Here is a 26,692-nt window from a genome sequence, read left to right as displayed (position 1 = left end):
TAATTCTGTGAAGACATTTCATGTAGGTCATGAAAAATGTAATCAAAACCTGTTTTTTTTTCAGAGTAATACTTGATTAACTTGAAGTCTTGAAAAAAATATCCAAAAGACTTCATTGAAATCTTCGATCAGCTGGAGATCTTTTAATTAATATTTGACAAGATTAAATAAAGTTGAAAAATAAGCATTCTTATGGACCTTTCAGGTCACATAAAAGATAAAAGTGATTCCCGATTACCAGAAATTACCAGGATGAGCCATCAGCTTTTTCTCAATTCCCGTTTAACCAAAAACGGCGAGGAAATTGAAACGCTACCCGAAAGAGCATGAAGCATAAGACATTTTCAAACAAGACTTTTCTTAAGGCTTTTGAAGGTTAAACCATTTTGAAATATTTAAAAAGATAAAATCCTCTCACAATTCATTTCTCTGACATTTGAGAGCGGGCAGGTAATAATCATTTTGATCATCAAAAATCGGTATAAATCGGAATAAAATATCAAAAATCGGTTTTTCGACGAACCTTCCCAGGTAACATTGCCAGTTTTATCGAGGTTTTAAAGAACTCTTCAAGCCTAAACCATGGTCTCCAAGAACGTTATGAAACCAGAATTGTTGCTTGGGTTATATGTATATCGGTTCAAGTTCGAAAATAGGTACAATTATCGATAAATCGGTATACCTGGAAACGCTGATGGGCAGTAAGCTCAACACAGATGGCAATATTGTGTAAACGCCAAAAGTAAGGAAATAGACTATGCGCCCCACAGGCGGCGGTCAAATGCACGTTTGGTAAAAAAAACATACAAATGCTATGTCTGTTTGTCCGTGGATTAAGTGTCAGCATTTCGATGGTTGATAAATTCAAACACGACAAACAATGTCCATTTGTCTGTGACGTAATCGTCCCATGGTTTCAATCCCATTTGCAGAAGTCCTTCAGTTTGTGCTAAAATTAGCTCGAATGTTTCCCATGACATTCGGCTGCGATTAAAACCAGATGCCTGAACAAATTGCCAAACGCTGCTCTGTTTTAACGTTCGCGCACATAAAAGATCCAGATCCAGTTTTTAAAGACTGTCCCATCGCCGCCGTCGCCATCGATATCTTGCCAAGAATCGCCGTTCGATGGTGCAATCGTTGTTTTTTTTTCGTATCACTTTGAAGTTTGTGGTGTGTGAAGTAATAAACTTTAAATGGCTTTTATTCGAGAGATCAATCAAGCGAGGTAGGGTTCGCTTTCCGTTGCAAGAATTTGACAATCAATAGCTCGGAAATGGTCCATTTGAAGGTCTACCTCGTGGAAATTTATGACAGCCCCATTCCAATCGACGGATGATCTTCTTCAGAAAGCACCAAACGAAGACAAATGGGCTACCACCCGACCACCACTACAACCGATTTTGACCCCAGCTGCGCCCATGCCCATTCCGGAGCAGCCCCGGTCCGGGTTCGAGATGGATTGATGATTAATGACGGTGCGCTGCGCAGTAGTGGTTGGAATTTGCGCAATCAGCGGGCTAGAATCAATAAAAACTTTTCTCTCTTCCCGTGATAGCTGGCTGGTAATTAGGTATGGAGCCCCGCCAAGTTCAACGATCCCTCGGAGATGGGTATGGGGTCAAATCCATCCAAACCCACGGTGAAGCCGGGCCAGGTTTCACGTGTACATGCTAAACGGCTCAATTGTCGAGAAACAATGACCGACCGGCGGCGGTGGTGGCCGCGGCGCTTCACACCACACTGGTGAAGAACAAAGTAAACAATTAAACCGGGAAGGTCCGTTATTGAAATTTATCAGCATCAGTCCGCGAGTAAACGTGTATAGCTGCTGCTGGAAGTACGTTGGCTGGTGGCCAAAAAAAAAAATAACACACTGAACCGTTCGATCAGTTGGCCGGCCCATCGAAGAAGAAGCCCCCAAAACGAACGACACCATCCGAAGCGAGGAGGAGGTGAAAAAGTGCACATTATCATATCCATAAATAAATAAAAATAAATAACAGAGTAAGTAGGGAATGAATACGAAATGGACAGCTTCCGCGGGGAGATCGCGATCACCACCATCGTGGAGATTTTCCCTGGTCAAGATGAGAGTTGAATGGCCTGTTTACGAAGTTGTCTGCTTAAAAACCATTGAGTAACAGCTTACGTTATCGATGCCCGATCGAGAAAGAGAGACAGATGCAGAGAGAGAAATCAAAAGGTGTCAACGTAGGCGGCGAATTGGGAGCATTACAATTGTGTGCTGTGCTCTGTGCTCGGACGGAAGATTTACATATTTACAGTTAGCGCAAGCACAAGAGCGCACTCGCACATCGCACGCTGTGCGCCGGAGAGAAATCCGTTAGGAAGTCGTGTCTCTGCTTCCTCCCGAACAACTCTCCCATCCGTCCGTCCGTCCCTTCTATTGCACCGGATTGTTTCAAGTTCGACCAATTCAAGTTCAATAGCGTGAGGGACAGCCTCTCTCGTGCCTTTGTCTGTCTCCGGTTCGCTCCGGTCGTCGGTTTGAAAATAAATAATTTATTTCTTTGGACTCTCTTCAGGTTCACAACCTGAACCGAGGCGGAACAAATGAGATATAGTCGAAGAACGTCCCTAGGTAGAAAACAACTGTCCAGATATTCAAATGGATCCCGGCATGAAAACAACTAGAGCTCGTTCTATTGAGCGCGATCGAGGACAATAACTCCGCGGCGGTCTGCTTCGATGACGTCGTCGTCATCATCCGCGGGATCAACAAACAAGAGGAGGGCGATGCTCTAGAAATGATGTTTTGCCATTCGGGTACAAGCTTGAAGCCTGGCGAGAGACAGCAAGATTTGAATAACTTCCCTACAAGAACGACGGCCATCTTCAGCGGCAGCGGGTGAACTTGTCCGGTGGTACTTGCTCAAGTGCGACACTCGAACGATTTGAATGCGGTCGGGGCGGAAGAGGGAACCACAAACCGAAGCCAGGAAAGGAACAAGTAAGATGAAAGCGGAGTTATTTATGATTGTTTTCAGCGATGCTCGATTCATTCGAAGTTATGAATAGGTAAATTATTTCTTGCCGTTTTCGTTTGTCCGATTCTCACACCGTGTGCGCTCGGTCGCTAGGTATATTAGAATGTCAGTCAACCTACTGCTAGTCTGGGTCGCCACCATGGAGAGGAATGGATTCCGATAGTTATGACTTGTTTTTATGGTCGGTTCGAACGGTGAATCGAGGACACGAATATCAACGGGTATGAGTAATGCTGAACCATTAGACAGCATTTCAAGCTCCGGAAATCCCATGAAGGTGAGATTTTCGGTGCTCAAGCCGCGAGGAGGTCATGTCTGTTGAGAAATATTGCTATGAGAAAAGCTACTTGACTCTGAGTCGTCAAACTGGGTCGACAAACAGTCTCCATTTCGGATCACATGGTAACTATTGAGAGAACGGATCGGGACGACCACTACAAAGAACGTTCACTACACGTGAGGAAATCTAAAGGAACGATGACAATCAACTTGATGGGCTAATGTGACAGACCGCAACGGAGGATGGCCGCTCACGTGAGGTGTTATTCTCCCCAGTGTTAGCAAAGTTTTCAGCTGAAAAGAAAACTATACTACACACTCAGATAAAACTGATTTTACGCGAGACGGAATCCGTCTTTGACATAAAATATGAGACGTGAACAAATATGGCATGTAATATTAAGTGTTCTGAGACTGAAAAGTTCGTTACTCGACGAAAAGTACGTTTGATTTAGCTATAGTTCGCATCTGTTATGACTCAAATTTATGTCAAAATTGACGCTCGTACATGTCACAATCAGAGCACCTAAATTTACATGATTTTTTTCTAAGTGTGTAGCATAAACAGCTACCTACATCAGTCGAGAGATACAAACGCTCTTTCGTGCATTCTCAACTCCTCCACTGCAGTGCAGAGCACAGTACTGCTTCACTGGGGTGAGTCACCGCGGTGAAGATTTAGAATGCTGCTAAAATTCGGTCATTTAGGACCATATATTTTTTTGAAAATGGTGTTTGAGACAAAGATGTAGCTAGAAAAAATCAACAGTTACATGTGAAAAGGGCATACAAGCTTTTTGTAAACTAACCTTTGTAGACCCTTTTCTCGCCAACCGAGGGTCGCACACGCAAATCATCAACATCATCGGGAACGGGATGATCCCCTTCTCGCTAATGTTGATGGTTTGCGTTGGTGTCATTTGAGTGGCGAGAGAAGGGCATAAGAAGGTTTGTTTACAAAAAGCTTGTATGCCCTTTTCACATGTTCTTCTTGAAATGTGCTTAAAGCTGCACCACACTACCAAAAGATCTTGCAGGTAGTGTTGCGGTTGATTTTATCGTGTACCATCAGCGTAGCGTTTGAACCCATAGCAGATGAATTGCGTCTGTTTTGAAATGTTTTGCTGTCACGTACGAGTGAAATGAACTTTTTACATCAACGAACACGCGTTATCAAAATAAGAAGCGATCCTAAAAAGCAAAATATCCGTGCTGAATTGCAAAGCCGTGCATCTGATTGATTGCGAGAATCTCGAACAAATTGCTGTGCAAGTTATACTACCACATCAATCGCGTTTCCTGTGTTGCATCTACATTCATCCCAGTAATTAACTCGACACCTACACCAAGCACGCCGACTCCGTACATAAGCTTCTTGAAATTGCTAGCCCTCATGATACGACTATAGGTTGGAACTTCGATTCTTACTTCTCATGCTTGCTGTAGTTGAGTCCTTACTGTCTGCAGGACTTAAGCAAATCAGCGATCTAGTCAACGCGATTGGTAAACTTCTCGACTAGGTGCTCGTCAGTGATTCAGATCCTATTGAGCTGTTTGAACCACCATCTGCCATTTTGAAAGTTGATCACCATCATAAGCCGTTAGTTTTGAAAGTTGATATCCGTTCGAGCGTCTATCCGTCATCGTATCCAGAAGCACGCAGTGAGTACAATTTCGCACGGTGTCGATGCTATTAATGCGAGGATCTCAGCGTTGGATTGGGTGCAATTACTTAACCTACATACCTTAACCTACTTCATTGATGCCGCCGTGTCCGTATTCTATGGCAATATTTATTAAGTAATCCATGATACTGTTCCGGTAAAGGTTCGTAGACCTTCTATGCATTTCCAACAACTGAAACAACATCGCCCTCCTCTTGTTAACCGTAAACGTTACTTTCGCTTCAGGACTGCTGAAAACAAGTATGGTGCGCAGCTTGCAGAAGCCGAGTATAACAGTTTACATGAAGTTCGCTTTCGTGAGTATATCGATAACCTCCAGAGTGGCTTCAAAGAAAACACATCATGGTTCTGGTCTTTCATAAACGCTCGCATCGCCGGATTCCTGAAAGCCTGCATCAATACACCGATCTTCAAGTCAGGTAACATTCACAGCGTGGAAAAGTATCGACCTATCTCGATCTTCAATGGTTTGGCCAAAGTTCTCGCAAGTCTTCTGCAAGACTAGTTGTATCCAGCTGAGCAACCTATAATCTCAGATTTCCAGCATGGATTCATGAAAAAAGCGCTCGACGATATCCAACTTGATGTCCTACACCAACACTCTTGTGCCGCCTTGGTCTTCCGCCGTGGGTCGATAGCTGGTTAAAATCATATTTGTCCTCCAGGAAAGCCTTCGTTAAGGTTCATGATGCCAGATCCGATGTGTTGTATATACCATCGGGAGTTCCACAAGGGAGCCACTTAGGACCTCTTATTTTCGTTTTATTTATTAACGACGTGTGTGACCACTTCAGTTCCTGTAAGTTGTTATATGCTGATGATTTGAAAGTCTACCGTGTGATCAAATCGATCCTAGATTGTTGTGCTCTACAAACTGACATGGAGCGGTTAACATCGTGGTGTCCGATGAACGGAATGCAAGTAAACACTACCAAATGCCAACCAAAGTAATTACCTTCACCCGTAGTCACTCGCCGATCAGATTTGATTATTCGATGAATCAATTGCCGCTTGAACGCGTTGATTCTGTTAAAGACCTTGGTCTTATCTTGGATAGCAAACTTGGATTCAACGAGCACATGTATATGTTAACTGCAAAGGCCAATTCCTTGTTTGGCTTCCTACCTACGTCGCAACGCTGCGCAATTCTATGATGTGCACGCTTTGAAAACATTGTACTACTTCTTGGTTCGTAGCGTTCTTGAATATGGAGTACAAATCTGGGCTCCATATCATGCTGTGCACATATAGCGCATCGAAATAATCCATGGACCAATCCCGGACTAACCTACCAACATACGAACACAGATGTGCACTTATTGGACTGTAAACACTATCTTCCTGCAGAGACTGTTTCTTTTTTGACATGATTAGAAATCATATTAAATGCAGTAGTGTGCTCCGGGATATTATTTAAAAAAGTATTATAAACTAGAATATTAATATTGACAACAACACAGACGCTAATGAACATCCAGCCACGAATGAAGACAAACAAACGTTGGCTTCGATGTCCAGAGGTTGCCTCGATTAAGAGAATGTTGTTATGTCAAAATACAAATTCAGGCAGGTAGTTGGTCTATTTGTTAAGGTTGTCTTAATAACTAAAACGCAAACATCACCAACAACATGATTGATAAAACGGGTTAAAATAATTGCAAAATATGCATTCAAAGAGAACGTGCTCGGGAGCTATTGATATCCATATTGTTTTAAACTCTAGTTAATATATGGAAATAAATCTAAAATAAAGAATATAATGAATTAACGAATCTATGAAAACTCCCTGTCACGAATTGAATAATTTCAAATTTGACTTATTTCTTCCAAAATTCGGATAAATGTGGGTGCTTAGTGGAAGTATTAATCGAGTTGAAGACACGTAAGAAGTCTGCACATATAGACATTTCGTCAAGGAAGGGCGTATTTGTCAAGGATAAGCAAATAAGGTAGTGGAATTAAATGGAAATGACTAATCGTTATCTCTTCCTTTATCTTTGAAAATTGCTGTGCTATTGATACGGTGCTGGTTTTAAATATTCATAATTTAACCAAGCTTTTCACGCTCGGTAATGACAGTCTGCCCGGGTTTTGAAATGCATCGTTCATTCTAGTTGTTGACACTAACTGGAGGTTTAGACTTTTCACTCATTCCTTTCCCTATTCCACACACTTAATTTTGTTTTTTCGAGATTCCAACAGCCGAGAAGTTCTGCTACTTAATATCCTGAGATTCAGTAAAGCAATTGCCGGGACTCAGTTAACAAATTTACTTTATGTTGAGATGTCAGCTAACAAACAAATATTTTGCAGAGATATCAGCTCAAGTAAGTGCCGCGATTATCGGCTGTTGGTGATTTCATCGAGCTAGGACAGAGGAAAATGAAACGATTTGTGACAACGAGTTAGTGTCAAAAAGTACAATGAACGATGCTTTTTAAAACCCGTGCATGCCGCCATACGTCTTTTCAATAGAAACTAACCGATCGATTCAACCTGGTGGTGAATAGAATAACGTCAAAAAGAGTGTTGAGAGCAGAATTTTTTGCCGTAAGACTTAGGAAGTGGAACACCTTTTCACTTTTTTTTATCTACAGTTGATTTGCTTTGTGAAAAATCCTTATTCTGATGTAAACAAACGGGTTGGGTAACGCATCCTCTTGAACTCGCCTGGTGCTCTCTACATTGGCGGTGCATTGAAAACGCCTACTACCGAGTGTGGAAAGCTGGATACTTAAATTTCTGGCAATGCTGCCAGCAAACGCTGAAAAAGCGGTTACTAGACGGCATCCTTCGCCACCTCAGCAGTTCCTCAAAACTAGTAACTCCCAAAACAACTGGACACACAACTGGAAAGAAAAAAAAAAGCAATAACATAATCACCCTGGACACATCCACCGACAATTATTCAAATTCAAACAATAATTAAATTTAAATATCGCCTGCTTCACAATTCGGTTCGATTTGGGCGTCGCCACCATCCGAGCGTCGCGCGTTGAAGCTCACTTGGCCCTCCTGCTGGAGAGCCACCACCACGCCACCATCTAATAGCCAAGCCCCAAAAAAAAAATTAAAAAAAATCGGGATCAGTGAAGCGGCAAATTGCTACCCGACACGCAAGGCAACGATAAGTCCGACGCGGGGACTTGTTTTGCGAGCTGTCATTCACTCCCCTTAATTTTTGACAACCGAGGGGCGCTTCAATTGCATCTGCGCGGTGCCTCTGTCCGCGAACCCCACCGAGTTTGGGCGTATCAAATGGCAAATTACAGACGACGGCCGGGCCACGGCGATTGGGCCAGACGAACTTCAAATTATACCGTGAACTTGAAAGAGGCAACCAATTTCGGGACTGCGTCTGCCTAATGGTGATGATGGTAGATTGGTTTGATTTTTTCTTTCCATCTGAGGTGCCCCAGGGTGAAAAGACGGAACACATTTCTCTGCGCGCTTTCTTGGCTGCCTGACGAAAAGTTGTGCCCCTTGGGGGAAAGTAACTAAATGCTCTCGAAATGATAATCGTACACACGATCGGTGATCGTTTCTTGCCATCGGGGAACGATTCCTTCTTGGTATGACCGGAGGGAACCTTTGCTTACTCGAGAAGAACGTTTTGGGCTAAACATTCGACGGAATGCTTCCGCTGGGGCGCGTAGCCGCGCGATTAAAAATGCCATGTGAGCGAGCACGTTGTGCCGCCATATTACGCACGCATGCACGCAGCCCTCCCGTCTAAAACGATTGTCTACAAGGACACTGAATGTTTGTTACACACTCGCACATGCTTTTCAGTCGGTTGAAGCAGTCGAAAAGTTGCGACACATGCCGTCAAAACGGAGAAAGAAGCGCAGAACAAAGTATATCAGTCAATTAATTTCAATGACATATTTAGTATAATTAAAACAGCCAGTGAGTATTCCGCTCACACTACCACAGCGATATGAATGGCGATTTTGAAATCATAAGCAGAGCCATTCGTTGTCACCAGTGCCAGCGTCGTCGTCGTCGACGGTGGCTGTGGTTGAATTTTAAAGTGCCTCCGCAGCCAAACAACAAAGGGAAATTATTAGCAACACCATCGCGCATTGCCCGCGCCGCTGCGCGTCGTGGCGGTGGAACAAAAACAAAGCAACCACTGGCAAAGGAATAATCGTAACAACACCAAGCCTACTTTGAACCACCACCACCACCGAGCAAACGGCTGAGGACTGATGGATAATATATATTGATAATTATATGGCTTGGATCGAGCTTCTCGGCAGCCATCCTTGCCGCCATCGGTGGGCACAATATTGCCATTTGGGTTATGATGAGCGCGGCGGTACGAACGAGTCAATCAACGAGTGACACACAATACCGCGCGGCTTTGATGAGGTTTTTGAGGTTTATTTATCTCTAATTCATGCGCTGATATGATTTTTTTTGTTCAATAGAGTTTGCTGACACCTAGCGGTGGAATATCCAACTGTTCGGTAACGTAATACTTCGTCTTCCGACAGTTCCCATCATAAGCTTATGTTTCAGGAAGATTTTTTTTATCGAAATTTGGCTCAATTTCGGCTGTGGTTTGGTGTTCAAAGAAAGAATCCATACTGAAATGGAAGTCCAACAGACAGATGTCGCCACTAGCACTAGCCTTTTTTGTCACTTATGCGGTGTTTACATTCACTAGCACAGTCAGCAACAACCAGCGCTAGTTAACTAGCACAACCAGCTCCACCAACTAGCACGAATTTTAGATGCTCCTTAAATCTCATGCTGGTAGATGCTGACGCCCTGTTTACATTGTACTGACTACTTTTTAGTACAGTTCTAGTACACTAGCGCTGCCACACAAGCATAGATGTAAACACCCCATTATGACCTGTTTACATATGTGCTGGTTGATAATGCTGATTAACCAAAATTTGTGCAATCTGATCATGTTTTTGACAGAAATTGTTAATCAGCACTGAAACACTGTTTACATCATGCTAATAACCATGGTTTTGCAAACCACAGCACGTGAATCAGCACAAGTGTAAACACCCACACAAGGTCTAGAGCAAATCTGGATCAACAATAGAAAAGGGCCCATCAGCATTTGTAAACAAACCGTTCTAAAGCCTTCTCCTCAGAAAACGAAGGCCACCCACGCAAACCAACACCATCATTGGATAGGGGAAAGTTTCCCCTATACGTGGGTGGCGTTTGGTTTGTGAGGAAAGCGCTTTAGAACTGTTTGTTTACAAATGCTGATGGGCCCTTTTCTTTTGTTAATCCAGAAATCTCATTAACCAGTAGCCATTATAGTCACTATATTCATAGTCACCTGTCACTTGCGGGAGTCAATCGAGCATGACTGTTTCTTTTTGGTTCAACGTGGTGGAAGTATTGAGATCGTGACAATAATTAAATCGGGTAAAAATTAAATCATTTTAGGTGGTAGTTTATCAATGCGTTTCTGAATGCACATTTTTGCCATTTTCACAGGGAACATCGATGCGGTCAATGCGTAGACGAAAAAAAAATTTTTTTTGTTAGCTTGTTTTACGAATAGAATGGAAATTTGTCAAATGGCATTGTAGGTATGCGTTGACAAGTGTATGTAGATCGATATTATTTTGAAACATTTCCCAAGGGTTGGTAACTCTACACACTTATTTTGTGCCAATTTGTGTACCACAGCTGTGCCGGCAGTGCCGAGAGTGCCAGTCATTGGAGTGACTTTTGCTTGTGAATAATTACGTGTTTAGTAACGCAGTTAATTTCACAGTTTGATTGTTTTGTTTTGAAGGAACAACACAACAATCAGTGGAATCCGAACCAAGGCGATGATCTAGAGGCAGTCCGGCTGAACAAACTGACCCGACCGGAGGATCCACTCGAAAAGGTGATGGAGTTTGTCTGGTCGCTTCAAATCCTTTTTTAAGATAGCATCGAAACACATCTGATGGCATCCCATCAAATAATTTGAGCTGACTAAAGGCTGAATAAGCTATTTGCAATTAAAGACTGGCTTGTTCAGTGGTGTCACCGAGAAGCAGGTGGACGCATTAAAAATGTGCACACAAAAAGTGATTTCGCCAGCGGTTATGTTCACCTATGTTTCCTTCATTGCCTTTCACCACCACACCACTCAGTCTTCATCGACCGTCACTAGTCAGTGCCACCGGAATGATCATGTGCCCGTGGAGCGACGGTCAGCGAAAGTAAGAATCCCGCAGTCGCTTCCTTATTCCTTCCCTGGCCGCTTCTTTTATCCCACAAGAAACTACAGCGAAACGAACGCAATTTTTGCATTTGTTTATAACACAATACATGTGATGTTGATCATCAGCGATTACCCACACACTTATAAAAACTGATGTAAATGTAGGTGCTCTGAGACTGACATATACGAACGACAATTTTGACATAAAATTGAGTCATAATAGACTCGACATTCAGCTCAATCAAATGTACTTTCGAACTGCACTTAATTTTACATGACATGTTTGTTTACGTCTCATCCTTTATGTCAAAGATGGATTCCGTAACGTGTAAGATTAGGTATTTCTTAGTGTGCAGGTTTGGGTCTAGATTGGACGGAATGAATTACTGCTTCGGAAAAGCCATCCAGCTTTCCATGCTCGGTAATGGCGGCCTGTTTGTATGAATAAATGTATCCTTCACTGTGCATTTTGACACTAACTGGAGGGCGTATGTTGTTCCATTTTCTTCAGTTCCTTGGAGAGGGAAAGGGAGGGGTCAAAATCCGAACTTACAGATACCACAGTGAAGGATACATTTATTCATACAAACAGGCCGCCATGACCGAGCATGGAAAGCTGGATAGGATTTGCGCTGTCGGGGAATCCAACTCAATTTTGGAGAATAAAATTCAAGGTTGCGTTTAAAAATGCGAAAATTTGATTTGCCAACAACAATGATTTGACACATGTGCTGTGCAGGCGCAGAAAAAGTTCAGTGTTGCCAGTAACTTTAAAGATCATGAAAGCTTCTTACCATGGGTGTTGAACTGTGTCAATGAGTGTGCCCAGGTGTGCCCATATCGGTTTTTGGCACACTTCGTGGAGTGACCAACCCCTTGACATTTCCTCTTATTCCGTATAAAATGGTTAGCATTTATATTGATTCTGCTCAGATAAAAAATGTTTATTTGCGTAAAACGAAAACGTTCTGCACAGGCTTGAACATTTTCCCGAGGTGCGAAATTTTATTTGGCTGAATTCGAAATTGCCTGTTTGCGCCAGACTATGAACATAGTGAATATAGTAGTCAAGCCGATGCAATCCCTGCAGCATACACGAAGTGACATTTTCAGCTTCGTAAATAAGTGGATCGTCAGCTAATAAAAATGCATCCGTGACTTATGCCTTTCTAAAGCAGGCCTGCCCAACAATTCCGAACTTGGTTATTAAATGGCTGTATCTGTTCGATGAACATGTTCAAGCAGCATTTTGTTTATTTCTCATTCATTATTTGCTAAAATTCATAATGATGACTAAAATTGTACTAGAATGGAATCAGAGATGCAGAGACCAACTACAGTAACTACATCTGCCAGATTAATACCGACCGGTGCAATGTTGAGGACCATGAGTGATTTTAGAAATTCTATGAAAGTCCTTTACGACTGGAACTTGAAATCATATCACATTTCGAGATCGATTGAAAACCAGATATGCATCTACAAAGTTGCACAGCTTCATCTGATGTATAGATTGTATGTCTGTTATCCACTGACTTGTGCAACATGATGAATTTTGATAACTGAATCTCAGTAATCAACTGAACACAAACATCAACACAACAGAAAGAATGACCGAAAGTTGCCAATTGTCACAAAACGACCCAATCATTTCCAACGCCAACCTCGCTTTAGAACTATACGATTTCTCATCATGACCTTCTAGGGTGATCACTCCACAATTGGTACCTCGTCGTCTTCGTCGCCGACTTTAGTGTACACTCACAAAGCTCCCTTCCTTAATATTAAGCTCCCGGTCGCCTGCTGAATGTGTATTATGATAATTACAAAAATAAAAAGTATAGATAGAGTCAACGCGAGGAAAACCTATCCAAGTTGAAGGCCAGAGTAGCGTTCACTTTCGCGCGTGGCATATTCTTCGTCTGACTGGTGGTTGGGGTCTTGAAACTGCTACAGCGGAAGATGTCTCACCACCAACCGGACCGGCAGCAAACAACAATAGACTGTTCTAAGTAGAATCCGGTCGCGGGCGGGCATACGTGAGAGAGCAAATTTAAGCAAGCATAGTTTCGAGGCCCCTGATCCTCGCCGGACAGAGGGCGGACGACGAACCAGAAGCACCACAATGACACACGATCACAGACACTCGGGGGGAATGGACTACGGAAAAACCGGGTGCGGCAGCGGCGGCGGCGTTCTACTATAGTGCTGCGCACGATCGAGGTAGTTGGGGTGCGGGTGCGAGCGAGGGAGTCGTACGGAAAGATACAGAAGAAATAACATTATAAATGATGGTGCTTTCCGAACCGTGAAGCTCGTGGTTCGTGTGCGGGGATTGTGATGACTAAAGAGTTGTGTAGCACACCAACACAAGTAAAGTCGGTTTCAAGAGCTGAAACAGTGATTTTTTTTTTGTTGCTGCCTACTAATGAGAGTGGTACAAAAAGCCTGTACATTTACGTCAACGAACAGGACGGGGAAGTGCTTAGTTCAGCGGTACTAAACGCACTCCACGTGTTATTTACTGCTCTAATGATGACGGAACAGATCGCGTGGTTCCTTTTATCAGTAGGCGCTGCGATCGGCAGGTGTTTCAAGATCCATGCAATCCATGGACAATCATTTGCAAGGTCTGGAATGAACTCCGATCATCGCCTACAATTTCAATGCAGCCTTTTTCCAAAACCACATTCCCAGATTACAACGATAGTGTCACCATCGTTCATGGCTGTGCCAACCAAGAAAGACAGCCCAAGAGCTCGAGGAAGTCGAAGAAGAACATTCATCAAATATTTATTATCTCCTGCTCTGCCAGTAGAAGTTTACTTTGGCCGTCCGCCGTCGCCGTCGTCGTAGTGCGAAGAGTCGACGAGCGCACGAGCCCAGGCAAACGCCATTCAATTCTAATTTGTACAAAGAGTTTCTTTCACCGCGATCTCTGGATCGGGGATCCGGGAACCAGGGGGAGGCGCGACTTCCCGAGAGACGCGAGGTGGAATTATAAAATGGGATGATAAATATAAATTGATATCATATGGAGGAATGCTATGTAGAGTATGTACCTTCGGCGCAACAATCGCCTTGGATCGCTAGCGCTTGCGTTGAAAAAGTAGGAGCGACCAGCTGCTCGTAGCTACTTCGAATACCAGGCCAAGTGGCTCTTGTTTGACTTGGAGGAAATCAACCGCAACCGGGTCTTGATGTTTGCCGAAGGGTTTCTCTACATATCATTCTAGAATGTAACTCGTTTGATCGATGTTATCGCTGAGCGCGGGTTGAAGGAATGGACGCGGGGATTGTTGATTTGATTCGATGGAGCTAATTACGTTCGGATTGGGATCGGGGGCTCTGACAGTTGTAACAACCGGTGAACACTCGTGTTTATTTCAGTTACCATGGAGACGTAATTTGTGATTAGTCCCGGTCCCTTTCAAATTGTATCATTATTTATGAACGGCCTTATATTTGAAATGACGTTTCACATTCATCAAGTGATGTCCGATTTTCATTCGAATAATCGTTTAATCGATTAACGAACCGAAAAGTAAACTATTTATAATCGGTTAGATCATGCCGATATAAGCATTAACATCTCCACAGGATCATCACCGATCGTTTCAAACATGTGCTGCACTCTTATTGGTGGAAAAATGGCAGCACAGCGAACGAAAAATAATCGATTAGTTGTTAATCGAGTATTTAAAAAATGGGACATCTCTGATTTTGGTGTGATTGTTTTGATAAAAATGAGCGCAAAATTTCATCTCTTCCGAGGGGGCAGCAAAACCACAAAATTACCTTGAATACGGAGGGTTCTCATTGGATGAAAGGGACCGTGAAAGAAGACACTAAAATAGAAAGTTTTTCTTCCGACAGTTTCATCTTAGTATTTATCTTTGGTTGTAACAATAATTGAAAATTCTTCACTTATCATTTGCTACCAATCGGTTGGTAATGGTAATCTTTTGCTAGTAACATTTGAAAAGAAGCTATCATTAACGATTGATTTTCTATATAGTATGCAATAAATATGCGACTACGTTACTAAATAGAAAATCGATCGTTAATGATAGGTTCTTTTCAAATGTTACTAGGAAAAGATTACCATTACCAACCGATTGGTAGCAAATGATAAGTGATGAATGCTTCAATTACTGCTACAACTGTCAGAGCCCCGATCCCAATCCACCCGTAATAGGGATGGATGTAGGGAAGATGGGTTAAGATCATCACCACCATTTTGATCCATTCGTGCCTTTTCCAAAATATTGCTTCCCGCTCCATCTAGCGTTGAAAAAGGTCAGCAAGAATCATCCGAGGGGTGCGAATATAGGAAAAATAAATGTCAACTTTTTATCATTATTTACATTTTGAATATTACATGAACATTTATCTGACGTTGACACTGTTGTCATCAAACAAAATAATATATTTACAACAAATTTAGTAACTCAAAATGAGCTAGAATTTCATATTTTGCTATGCTACATATGAATTACCTATGACAAAAATTATAAAATTTTCTGATTTATCAATTTGTTTATGTTTTTTCATCAATTTTCAAAAAATACTTGTTCTTTTACAGGCAATGTAAGAAGAACTACCAACGAGGTAAGACGAACCATGACGACTTTTTTGGCAACCACTGCATCAAATTGGACGCAACAAACACAAAATAAAAGGTACCATGGTCACATAGATCACAGTTGGATTCTTTAGGGGAAATTGCATATTCCGAATCTGCATTTCAAATGGAACCGAAATCAAAAATTTCATCAATTTTGGAGCACTGGAACCAGTGTTGTCTTATTTCATCAATATCACGTGGCAACTGTCGAGCAACATTTCTCGATTCTCATTAACGAAAACCCTATTGAATTGCTAACCGACAAAATTTGATGCGACACGACGTGCGTTGCTTTGCTTCGTCGATACACTTTGACAGACAAAGTAGTCCGGTAAATTGTTTGTTACAGGTTGAGATTGTCGCAGACTGTTATTTTTCTTCTTGAGCAACATTTTTTTCCTCATCGTTTCGGTTGTCGCTTCGTTGTGCTTAGTGGAATAAATACCATATCTAACGAAGAAAAAAATGGTTCCGGGTGCCCGTCTTCGTCAAAGGAAGAGGCTGACAAGTTTTGCAGTCCTAGCGCAGGAGTGCTGCAGGATCACCGGCTATCATTACTATTGTGTCATTGATCCCGACAGTGGTTGAACATATTTACAGATTCTGAGAATTTGATGTGACTCTTCTGGATGGCTGCGGGAGGTAAAGGGTTCTTTCCCAGTGGAAACTCTGCCAAACAGTCGCGATTCATTACTAACCATTTCAATACGATTCATGAAACGTGCTATGAAGCACAACCCTCCGTTGAACTGCTTTGAATGCGAAGGTAAAAAAAAAAATGCTTGTTTAATCAACCAAATGCTGTGAATATCAAAATGTTCAGATTGATAATTCACATTTTGTGAGTAACAAGCAAGCTCTGAACAATAATCGCAGTCGAGGTGAAACACAAGCTGATATCCTTGCTAGGTTCCGCATCGCGGCATGAATGCCACATTCACGGAATCAATGCTCAGTATGTACTCAACGAGGAATATTCTAATTAAAAAAAGACCTTAATCTTGATGCAATAAAATGATAACTAAATAATAACAATCTGCACTATTCCTTACAAAAGTCCGAAAATAATTCAGTTTTCCAGGATCTAAAGACTATCATTTACTACGTCAAAGCAACATACTTGGCGAATCTTTTCATACTTCGTTTGGACTTTGTTCATGTGGGAATTCTATATTATTATTATTAGCATTATTATAATCATTCTAATCCCCAAAGTCTTCCGATTGCCAATTGATGATTAATAACCGATGGAAATCGAATGCCAAGTAGGCGGCTTCAGCACCTGGGAACCAAAAGAGCCCAATTTTGATCTCCAATTAAAATTCACTTCACCTAAAACTATCAGCAGTGAATGAAGCACTTGTGATACAGATTTTGTTTTGTCGCACGTCGTTTGATGGACGATGTTGCAATGGTCGTCATAGTAGCTCAAACTTTTGCAGTGACCTAGACAATTTTCAGCACTGAGTCTGGAACTTTTTTAAATAAGTGTGATTACATTAGCAAATATCACCATCTTAGCACCGCTCGGTGGTACTTTGTACGGGAGCGAACTGTCAATTGGTTAGTTTGATGTCTAACAGTTAAATCAAGCGTAACTATTCAAATCGATGTATCTGATTTTGTAAACAATCACTTCAATATAGCTTCAAATCTTGATTGAAAAATCTAGATGGATGTAAATGGGACTGAAAAAAAATCGTTGTACTCAGAAAGCAAAGTCCTTTCAGATGATAGTGATCCACATATTTTTTTTTTCAAAATTACAGAACCCAATTGAATATTTTTGGAATCGGTCAACTGGTTGGACCAAACACCACTATTTTGATAACTATCTCAATTATATTTGAGGAACTTACCTTAGCCTCTTAGGATAATCAATAGTAAAATAATGTAATCTATTTCATATTCGCATTTCAAGCTTATTGCTCATCGCATATTAGCTTATTGCGTGCTCTCAACTTAGTGTTCTAGATGCACTTCCACAGTTGTTAATTGAGAGCTGTACCATTTTTGTATTAGTACAATTGGGTTGTTTTACTTCGAAAAATATACCTCATTTTTGTACATCATCTGATAGAATTTCGTTTTCTGAGCATAACGATATTCTTATCGATCCCGTAGATATTCATCTCGATTTTTAAATCAAGGTTTAAATTTTTTATCGTTGACACTAAATCTATTCGTTGACAGCTCGGTCCCATACAAAGTCCCACCAAGGGGCGCTAAGATGGTGATTTTTGCTAATGTAATCGTACTTATTTAAAATAGTTCCAGTGGCAAGTACACAATCATACTGTATGCCCAGGAAAGTCGGCAGGGTCTGGCTTTGTAGCTGCCCTTTTACCAACTGAGCTAAGGTAGGCCCAAAAGCTGATCTATCACACGCACAAAATCGTGGTCCACTGTTCAAAGAGGCAAACAAAGACTGACACCAACGACAGCAACAAACTTTGACTGATCATTGGCAGGTGAAAAATATGTTTTTAAAGTAGCTCGGTGAAAAATTACCGAGTTGAGTGTTTTCTGAATTCCTTCTGTGATACCGTAAAAAATAGTTACCGACTCTACTAAACAAAGATTGGTATAATCGAAAAATTACAGAACTCAAGTAACAATTTTGGATTGATGAGGGTTCTGTAGATCATGATTTAGACTTGTAGAATGCTTTAAAACCTTGACAAAACTTGCAATGTTACTTGGGAATCATTTTGGTGATAAAAGCTACCGAACTTTGAATAATTTAAGCATGTAGGCAGTGATAATCAACATTTCAAAGTGTTTTTTCGGTATATGCTGTCCTGCAGCTAAAAATGAATCGCATCATTGGATCAGTTAAAAATGACGTTTTCTGCCACTCTAACTTGCTAGGTGAGAAACAGCGGATAAGAGAAGAAAAACACACACCCAGAATAAGAAAATTCAAAAAGTGAATACCGCTCCGACCGCTTCGACGCAAAGAGTGGCACAATGTGTTGTGCACTTCTGCATCTCCTATGCATGCTATCGTGGTAAGCAAAGACTGTAGAGAACTCACAGAAGATCCATGCGCCCTGCGTCGCACCGAGTACCACGCTCATTGTGTGGATCGCTTTCTCATAGATAAGCTGGAAAAGAGTGTGCGAATAAAACTGGGAGAACCACACTCTCTTTGTCGAGAGTTGTGCGATGGATTGCAAACGCTCTGAGGCACTTCCAACCCTGCTGGTAAGAATTTAAGAGGGTTATCATGAGAATTCCAAGTAAATGCCGTCAACTCCAAAGGTAAGGATCTTTGATGGTGATTATAAATAAGTTCTGGCGGTATTTCTGAGGAAAATTCCAATAGAATTCTTAAGAGAGTTCGTTGGAAAATTCGAGACGAATGCCAATGGAATCGAATGTCAAACGGATTCTGGCATTTTGAGAATAGTTTCATGGAAATTTCAATAGCATTTTAAGATGATTTTTTCGAGAATACTGCAGTTCCACATTTGAGGGAAGTTAGAAAAGAATTCAATAGATTTTTCAATAGAACTCAGGGGAGAAGTAGAAGATTATTCTGAGCAGAATTTTTAGACACTTCTGAGATAAATTGCATTTGAGTTCTAAGAAAAATTTTAAACATAATTATGGAAGGAATTTACTGCCAATTTTCGGTAGAATCATTTAAATTCGATGGCAATCTTAGAGAGATTTCCAAAAAATTTGTGGAATTTTCTGCAGACAAATTCTGTACTGTTTTATATTAATTTTAAATTAAATTTCAAAGAGAATTTCAAGCTTTTAAGAACAGGAATGATGCTTGAAGACATTTCAAAGAAATCTTGCAAAAAAATCGGAGTGGCTTATTCAGGTAGTTAAGACATAGACAAATGCTGAAGGTTTCCGACGCAGAAACAAATTAAATATATATGAACAATGCTGCTGTCGTAGTAGAGACCTATTTAACCATGTACCTTCTTCGGTTCAATCTTAATCGATGTAATACTTAACGTTAATGCACATCACCCAACCAGTAAAACTGCAAAAAATCCATGAAAAATTTAAAACATACACACTTATCCAGTCAGTAATTTTTACCAAGTTTTTGAATTGCGGAACTGTTCGGTAAAGTTTAAAAAATCTGTGAAAAATTCAAAGATGCGAAAATGTGTTACGAAAATTTGATGAAAAATAAAATTTGTCAATTTGATCGAATCTTTATGAATAACGGAAATTTGAATTTTAACCGAGTTTTTCAGTAATTCAAACACCCAGTAAAAACATACTGACCCCTGTAAAAAAATATATGAGTGTGTACCCACGTAATTCAAAGGAAATTACTAAACAAACTCCAAAACTGCTTTAAATGCGATTACGTTAAGAGGTTTCAAAAATTTAGAGGAATTTATAAAACATGAATTTAAGTTTTCGATATTTTACTATCAACATCAAACCGAATACGCCTTTTTAACAGCGATCGATTCAACCTCTGGAGGTGAATAGGAGAACTTCAAAAAGAGTGTTGTGAGCAGAAATGTTTACCATGAGACAAAAGAAACGGAACACTTTTTCACTTTTTCGGATTACTTGATTCATTTGAGATGCTCCAAAGCTTGATCTACAGTTTGAAAATTTAATTCTGTATCGATTTCGGAAGGAATTTCTGGTAGAATGCTTTGAATGCTCAGGAATATTTTTGTTGAAAAAAAACGGAAAATTCGAATTGTGCTCAAGTGGTTATGATCTTCCGGATTTCTTGCGTGAGTATATTTGAGGTACAGATCAGTTCAGATTTGTGGAAAATTGTAAAATAAGACAATTACCAATGGAAATTGGCAAGATGTGCAATGAAAAATGCTTTAACTTGCGTTGTGAAAAATCCTTATTCTGATGTAAACCAAACGGTTTAGTTGACGTTTCCTCTCAAAATCACCTGGCGCCCTCTACATTGGTGGAGAATTGAAAAAGCCTGTTGTAATTGTCTGGGTCACCCTTTTAATGTCACTATTTGTAACATTATTACTATTTCAAAGTCACTATTTGGTCACTATTTCCGTAGTTGTAGCTGCGCGCACGCTGAGTAGATAGAAAGAGGACTGTTGAGGATTCTGCAGATTTCTTGCAAAAATATGATGCGCGATGCAAGTAGATGTGAGAAATGAGAGAAGATTTTCCGAAGATTGATTCGCTAGTGTGAGATTTGTTGAGCATCTAGAATTGAGATTTAGATGTGTCGCCCCCCTCGGACATTTGCACAAATCGTCATCTGAGTACTTATGTACTCAGCTAGATGTAAGTAGAGATTAGAACTGTCAAATTTCGGCTTATCATTTAAATGCTGGGTCCGATAATCCAAAATAAGATATACCTAGCTTGTATCTTAAAAGTCACCTTCTACTCCATCACCTGATCATTTTATATACCTCTCAAAGCACAAAAGTGAGCTTCAAAAAACCCACTGTTCAATAAATAATATTACCCAAGTTAACAAGTTTAACGAAGATTTCAATCATTGTCATTAGTGGCAGCAACTTCAACTTCAGTCGAAATCTGTTTCAGTTCCCTTAGAAAAGCTATACCGTGGAACCCACGCTAATTCGAACGACACTTCATGCATATTAACGGGGTTTTCAATTTGGAGCTTTAGCAACACTACGAGCATCAGAAAAGTGTGTTTCTTGTAACCTTATTTGTGTTCCGTTTCACAATGTTCCATTTCGTTTTACAGTCAAATTTCGCTCGTTAGGCTATGTTTAGGTGGGCTACGTTTTAGTTGGGCTCCCGTTAGTTGGGCTGTAGCCCACCTAAATCGAAGTCAAATGTCATTATTGACAGTGCTATCACACCTCACTATTCCGTAGGTATTCTATATAAATTCGGTTGAAATCCTCTTAGAAAAATGTCTTGGGAATTTCAAATCAATTTCAAGAGTAACCTTGGAATGTTTCCATAAGTTCTTCGATCTTTCCTAAGAAGTCTCCTGGAATCTTCCTCGAAAGTCACAAGAAAATATCATCTGAATTGTAATTCTCATTAGAAATTCTTTGAAACTGTTATCAGATTGATATATGTTACTTGGATTTTTTAACAGAATTCTGTTGAAACTCTTTTACATATACCCTTGGAGTTTCTGTCAGGATTTTCTTGTAATTCTCATCAGAACTTTGTATTTTCTATTCGCAGAGTTATTTTTGAAATTCCTTCTCATTTCTAAATTTTCTTTCGAATTTTCCGTAAAATGTCGTTGTAATTTGTCTCAACACTCCGTCAATATTTTTTTAATTCTGTTGGATTCTCCTCAAAACTCCCATGACACTGTCATCTGATATTGTGAGTTCGACTTCTCTGGGATTCTACTATAAACAACTGCTAATTTACCTCTTCTTGATGCTGATTATTTTCAAATTTCTATCACAATTACCCTGAAATTAATGTCAGAATTCCTTAAAAGTTTTCAAAGCTTTGGAAATCTTGTCCGAATTTACTTGGTTCTGTGGAGTTTTGGACATTTTTGGGAAATATTCTCTAAATTCTCTTTGAGGTCTTGTCAGAGATTCTTTGAAATTATCAAGGATATTTGCTCACAATCGCCTTGGACTTCTGTTCAGTATTACCATTTGATTATATTTATAACTACCTATTACCATAGTCTTCCCTTATTAAGCCTTTGAATTTCTTTTCAAAATTACTCTCTAGTCTCCTTGGAACAAAAATGTCATCATCGAGCAGAACCTGTTTGCCGGAATAAGAATTGTCTCTATCTTATTTGGATTACAAAATAATGCATAGCAGAAGAAGATCATATGATTCCTAATATATATAACTCTTGCCATCATCTAGAAACCCATAACTTCTCAAACGGTTTAAGAATGACCAGATAAAGTGCTTAGTCACCAGGCTAAATTTGAACTCTAAGCAGTTTAAAATACTTCCATGATTTACACTTCTTAAAGACAAAGTAATACAACTTAAGTCCTAGATATCTTTTTTTTTTTTATTAATAAAAAACCGTGCATTTCGTAGTTGCTCTTTCGTTATTGATCAGAACTAATCCACTTCCAAATATAGATAAATCACAGCGCCGGCCACATCCTCACGGTCTTTTGGGTAGGGAAGAATGATTAGATCGAAGGATGATTAGATCGTAGAAGAAGACAAAGCTTAGTGAGCAGAAACGGTAACCACTCAACTAATACAACTTAGCCCTAGATTGTCCATAAATTTAGAAACATACAATGCTCCTCTTTTCTCTGAAAAATGTGTATATGTAGACATTTTTTGCCAAAAACAGCGAGTCAATATTTAACACATGCCTTCCCATGCAAGATATGTTGAAAAAGGTTGGAATACATCTAACTGATTAAGTATTGTCTCCGGAATTAAATGTCCGATCGGGGGAAAATTCAATGAACAAAATAGACATTTTCTCAGTTCATCGAGCTAAGTCAGTTGTAATATGACACTTACCCCTGAGCCTTAAATCTAAAATCTGTTTTTTAAGTGACAATATAGTCTTTTGGTACACCTAGGATTAGAACAAAGCAAAAAAACCCAAATATTTCTGAAATTTTGAGTTCCTCTTTGAAGCTATCTGAAGGTAAACGTATTGTCACATATTTTTTAACAAATAATTGACAATATGTTCTTGACATTTGTTTGCCACGTTATAATATATAATATATTGAAACTCCATTATATACGTCCCTTTTGCACTTACTTAAGTAAATATTCCATGATCTAATAGCACTAGTCGACAGTGTCGAGTATTAAAAGTTATCAACGCTTATCATCATTCACATGTTTATTATGTTGCAAAGTAGACATTATAATTAATTAAACATGAAATGTCCGGATTAACAGACCATATGGTATTCGGAGCATTACGGTATCGTTTTTTTGGATTAGATAGGTCATCAACATGATCATTTGGAGCAGGACTAATCAAAGTTCAATGATGGCTAAAACATGCGAATATCTGATAAATATCTAGATAGAGACTGATTTGATCAGGAACAGAAAACAAAACAAACATTCCTGATGAATGTGGGCGTCTTAGTGGAATACCTGTATAATGAGAGAGAGAAGGATTAGTATTTTCCATTTAATTCCACTACTTTATTTGCTTATCCTTGACAGATACGCGTATTTCGTCTACAATGTGCAGACTTCTTCAGTGTCTTGTACTAATACTCGACTATTAGTACAAGACACTGAAGAAGTCTGCACATTGTAGACGAAATACACGTATCTCTCAAGGATAAGCAAATAAAGTAGTGGAATTAAATGGAAATTACTAATCCTTCTCTCTCTCATTAAAACAAACATTGTTCCCTAAGAATTTTCCTCAAATCCAAACGTTAACCTTCAACTTACTCCCATAGAATTCCAACACTTTTCTCCCCCTGTCAAATCCCATCCGCCCATGAGCCGATCCGCAGTCCTCTCACGATCGCTCGTTCGCGCGATCACATAGGTTCATTTGGACGACCCACAACAAGCGCGAGCAACAAATGCGAGCGCTGACAAACTCGCGGACACAGAACCCTCCTTCACCATTCTCCATCCGTCAAAGCCAAACACCCAAAGCCGCACTTCGTACGGGCTGAATGTAGTTTAGCTTCCAGAGAGCGAGAGCGAAAAAATGCCTAATAAAAAAAAATTAATTCGAATTAAACGTTCCGTGCGGGGAACGAACCTAAGCTAGTATATACTTCTGTGTAGCCGTTCTTCTGATTGCCTTCTGGTTCCGACTTCCCTGTTTGTCTGCGTTCGCTTTTTTTATTGTTTTTCAGGAACTCACTTTTTTCACCAAAGAACCGCTTCTTCTATGAAACTCACTTTGAAAATGCATGGTGAAATTTAACATTTGGAAAAAAACGCCAAACAAAGAAATTACAAGATCAGACTTACCTATCATAAAGCGTATCTCGATTGCTCCTGGTTACGAATCCGTTCGTGTATGTGTGTGTGTGTATGTACACGATATACTTGGGATTAGGTGTGAATTGAGGAAAAGTAAACTTTTCGTTTCCGTAAAATGCACAGCTCTCGGTAAGTGGAAGTTTTTTTTTGTATTCTTCAGTTACTTCTCACTTGATTATCGTTCCGAAATTGGAAAATTGTTCTTCGATTATGTCGGAATTTAGTGTCGGTAATTGTTTCTCTTTAAAAGCGATTATTGACGATGAAAATGCGTTTTGTTGTATTATCGTTATCTTGGTATTATCGAGTTTTTGTTTTTAAATTAAAATTAGGGGGTTGCGATTTGATTGCGGTGCACTTCTACGGGCTAATGAAATACTTGTTGATTTGAATCGTTTGGACGGATTGTTGTGTGTCAATTTTGTTTTTGATTTTGTGCAGAACTTAGCGGTTTAACTTACTTAAAGTACGGTTAAGTTGGTGTACATTTTATAAGCATTCAGTTGAAATCACAATTATCAGTGTTGAAATAAATATTTTAGAACGTTTTGTAAGGTTTAAGTACTTAGGTCTAGCAGTCCACTTCCAGTACGGATCGTTCGCTTCACAGCTTCAACCCAATTCACTCGGGGTTCGATCTTTGGTATGCAGCAGTTCTTTTTGCACTTTTGCACTTCTTCCTCTAGCATTTACTGACCGGCCGGACGACGGAAACTTAGTGAACCAAGTCCGAGATAATCGTTCCACACCGGTTTCTTTCCAAGAGAGCACACACCGAGTCGGAGCAAAACTCAAAACTTCTTTTGTGTTGTTCCCCACGCTAAAAGTCGCTTCCAGAGAGCTGTTCATGTATTATTTTCCTGCTTCTCTCCCGGCAGCCGTATTTTTTTTTTGCTTTATTTAACGTCGTTTCGGTTCGACAATTTTTCACTTAAACACCACAATAAAGCACAGAGTCGGAGTCCTCGCAGTCGGCCAAGTACAGTTCACTAAACTACTAAACGCACTGTCTCGCTAGCTGATGCGCCTACTACTATTCTACTACCATCTCCGCTCGTTGTTGACGTTTTGCAGTGCTGCGCGGGCCACTCGGATCACCCTCACAATAACTCACTGACCCTTCGTTCCAGTCCAGCCAGCTATCTGGTAGTCCTAGCGCAGATTTTTCCTTTTCTGGTGCCCTAGGTTTCAAGTTCTGATCAGGCTGATGCTCCTGCAAAAGCGTCCAGCTTCGACAACTGCGCGCGCACTAATGAAACAGCTTTAGCCGAGCGGGAAACGAAAATGCTCTACCACCGACCGACCGAACGGACCCCTAGCGCAACAGCAGCAGGCTCTTTTGTGCCGCTCTCTCTCGTCGGCCGATAGTTTCCCTCTCGCATCATATCTTCAGATCTGCGTAGCTGCGATGCTTCCCCATCGTTGGTAAGAGAAGGAGCGAACGATAACGAAATGGAATGGAAGGCGAGGATGTGTGGTCTTCGGTGCTCCCTCGTCTCGCTCATCACAGTTCTGGTTGTATCGAATTATGCTGCCGTTTGCACCATCATCATACACATCGTGCATGGAGAACATACACCGGAGGCGTCTTGGGCGGCTGTGCCGATGTGGTGGTGTTTGTTGTTGAGCATAGGAGCAAGTCACACAGCAGGGATGTTCGAGCTTTCCTGTTTGCTTCATATTTTAGAATTCTTCGAGGGAATCTTGCGAAACACATAGGGAAATTTACGTATTCTCGGCAACCTAAGCAGCGACCATCATTCTATTGCCTTTTTCTCTAAGGAACACACACATGTGCAGTATTGGTTTGTTTACAATCGTTTGCTGCCAGCTGCTCTAACAATTTCTGTCGAAATAATTGTCAAAAACTGTTTTGAAACGCTTTTACAAAGCTCCAAACTTCTCTAGTGAGAGCGACTATTGTGGGTCACATCTTTTTATTCGGCAACCTTTCTATTTGAGCTGCGTGTTAAACAGCTGTGCTTTCATCGGCAACTTGAAATCAGTAGCA

The 26,692-nt window shown here is 40.5% G+C and overlaps 1 protein-coding gene across 1 annotated transcript in view; it reads right to left on the bottom strand.

Annotated features, from left to right (window-relative positions):
- LOC135702510 (putative uncharacterized protein DDB_G0284695) overlaps nt 1–25,934 on the bottom strand; it is a 47,815-nt gene extending 21,881 nt beyond the window's left edge. The window contains exon 1 of the mRNA XM_065223582.1: nt 24,670–25,934. The gene's annotated coding sequence lies outside the window, so the exon portion shown is untranslated. The remainder of the gene's footprint in view (nt 1–24,669) is intronic.
- Nucleotides 25,935–26,692: the final 758 nt, after the last annotated feature.

The sequence above is a fragment of the Ochlerotatus camptorhynchus genome, unplaced genomic scaffold, assembly GCF_037179485.1.
Source record: "Ochlerotatus camptorhynchus isolate MF236.1 unplaced genomic scaffold, CSIRO-AGI_Acam_v1.1 ptg000193l, whole genome shotgun sequence".
Classification (NCBI taxonomy): domain Eukaryota; kingdom Metazoa; phylum Arthropoda; class Insecta; order Diptera; family Culicidae; genus Ochlerotatus; species Ochlerotatus camptorhynchus.
The sequence above is the reverse complement of the archived record's forward strand: the minus strand, read 5'-3'. Positions and strand labels throughout refer to the sequence as shown.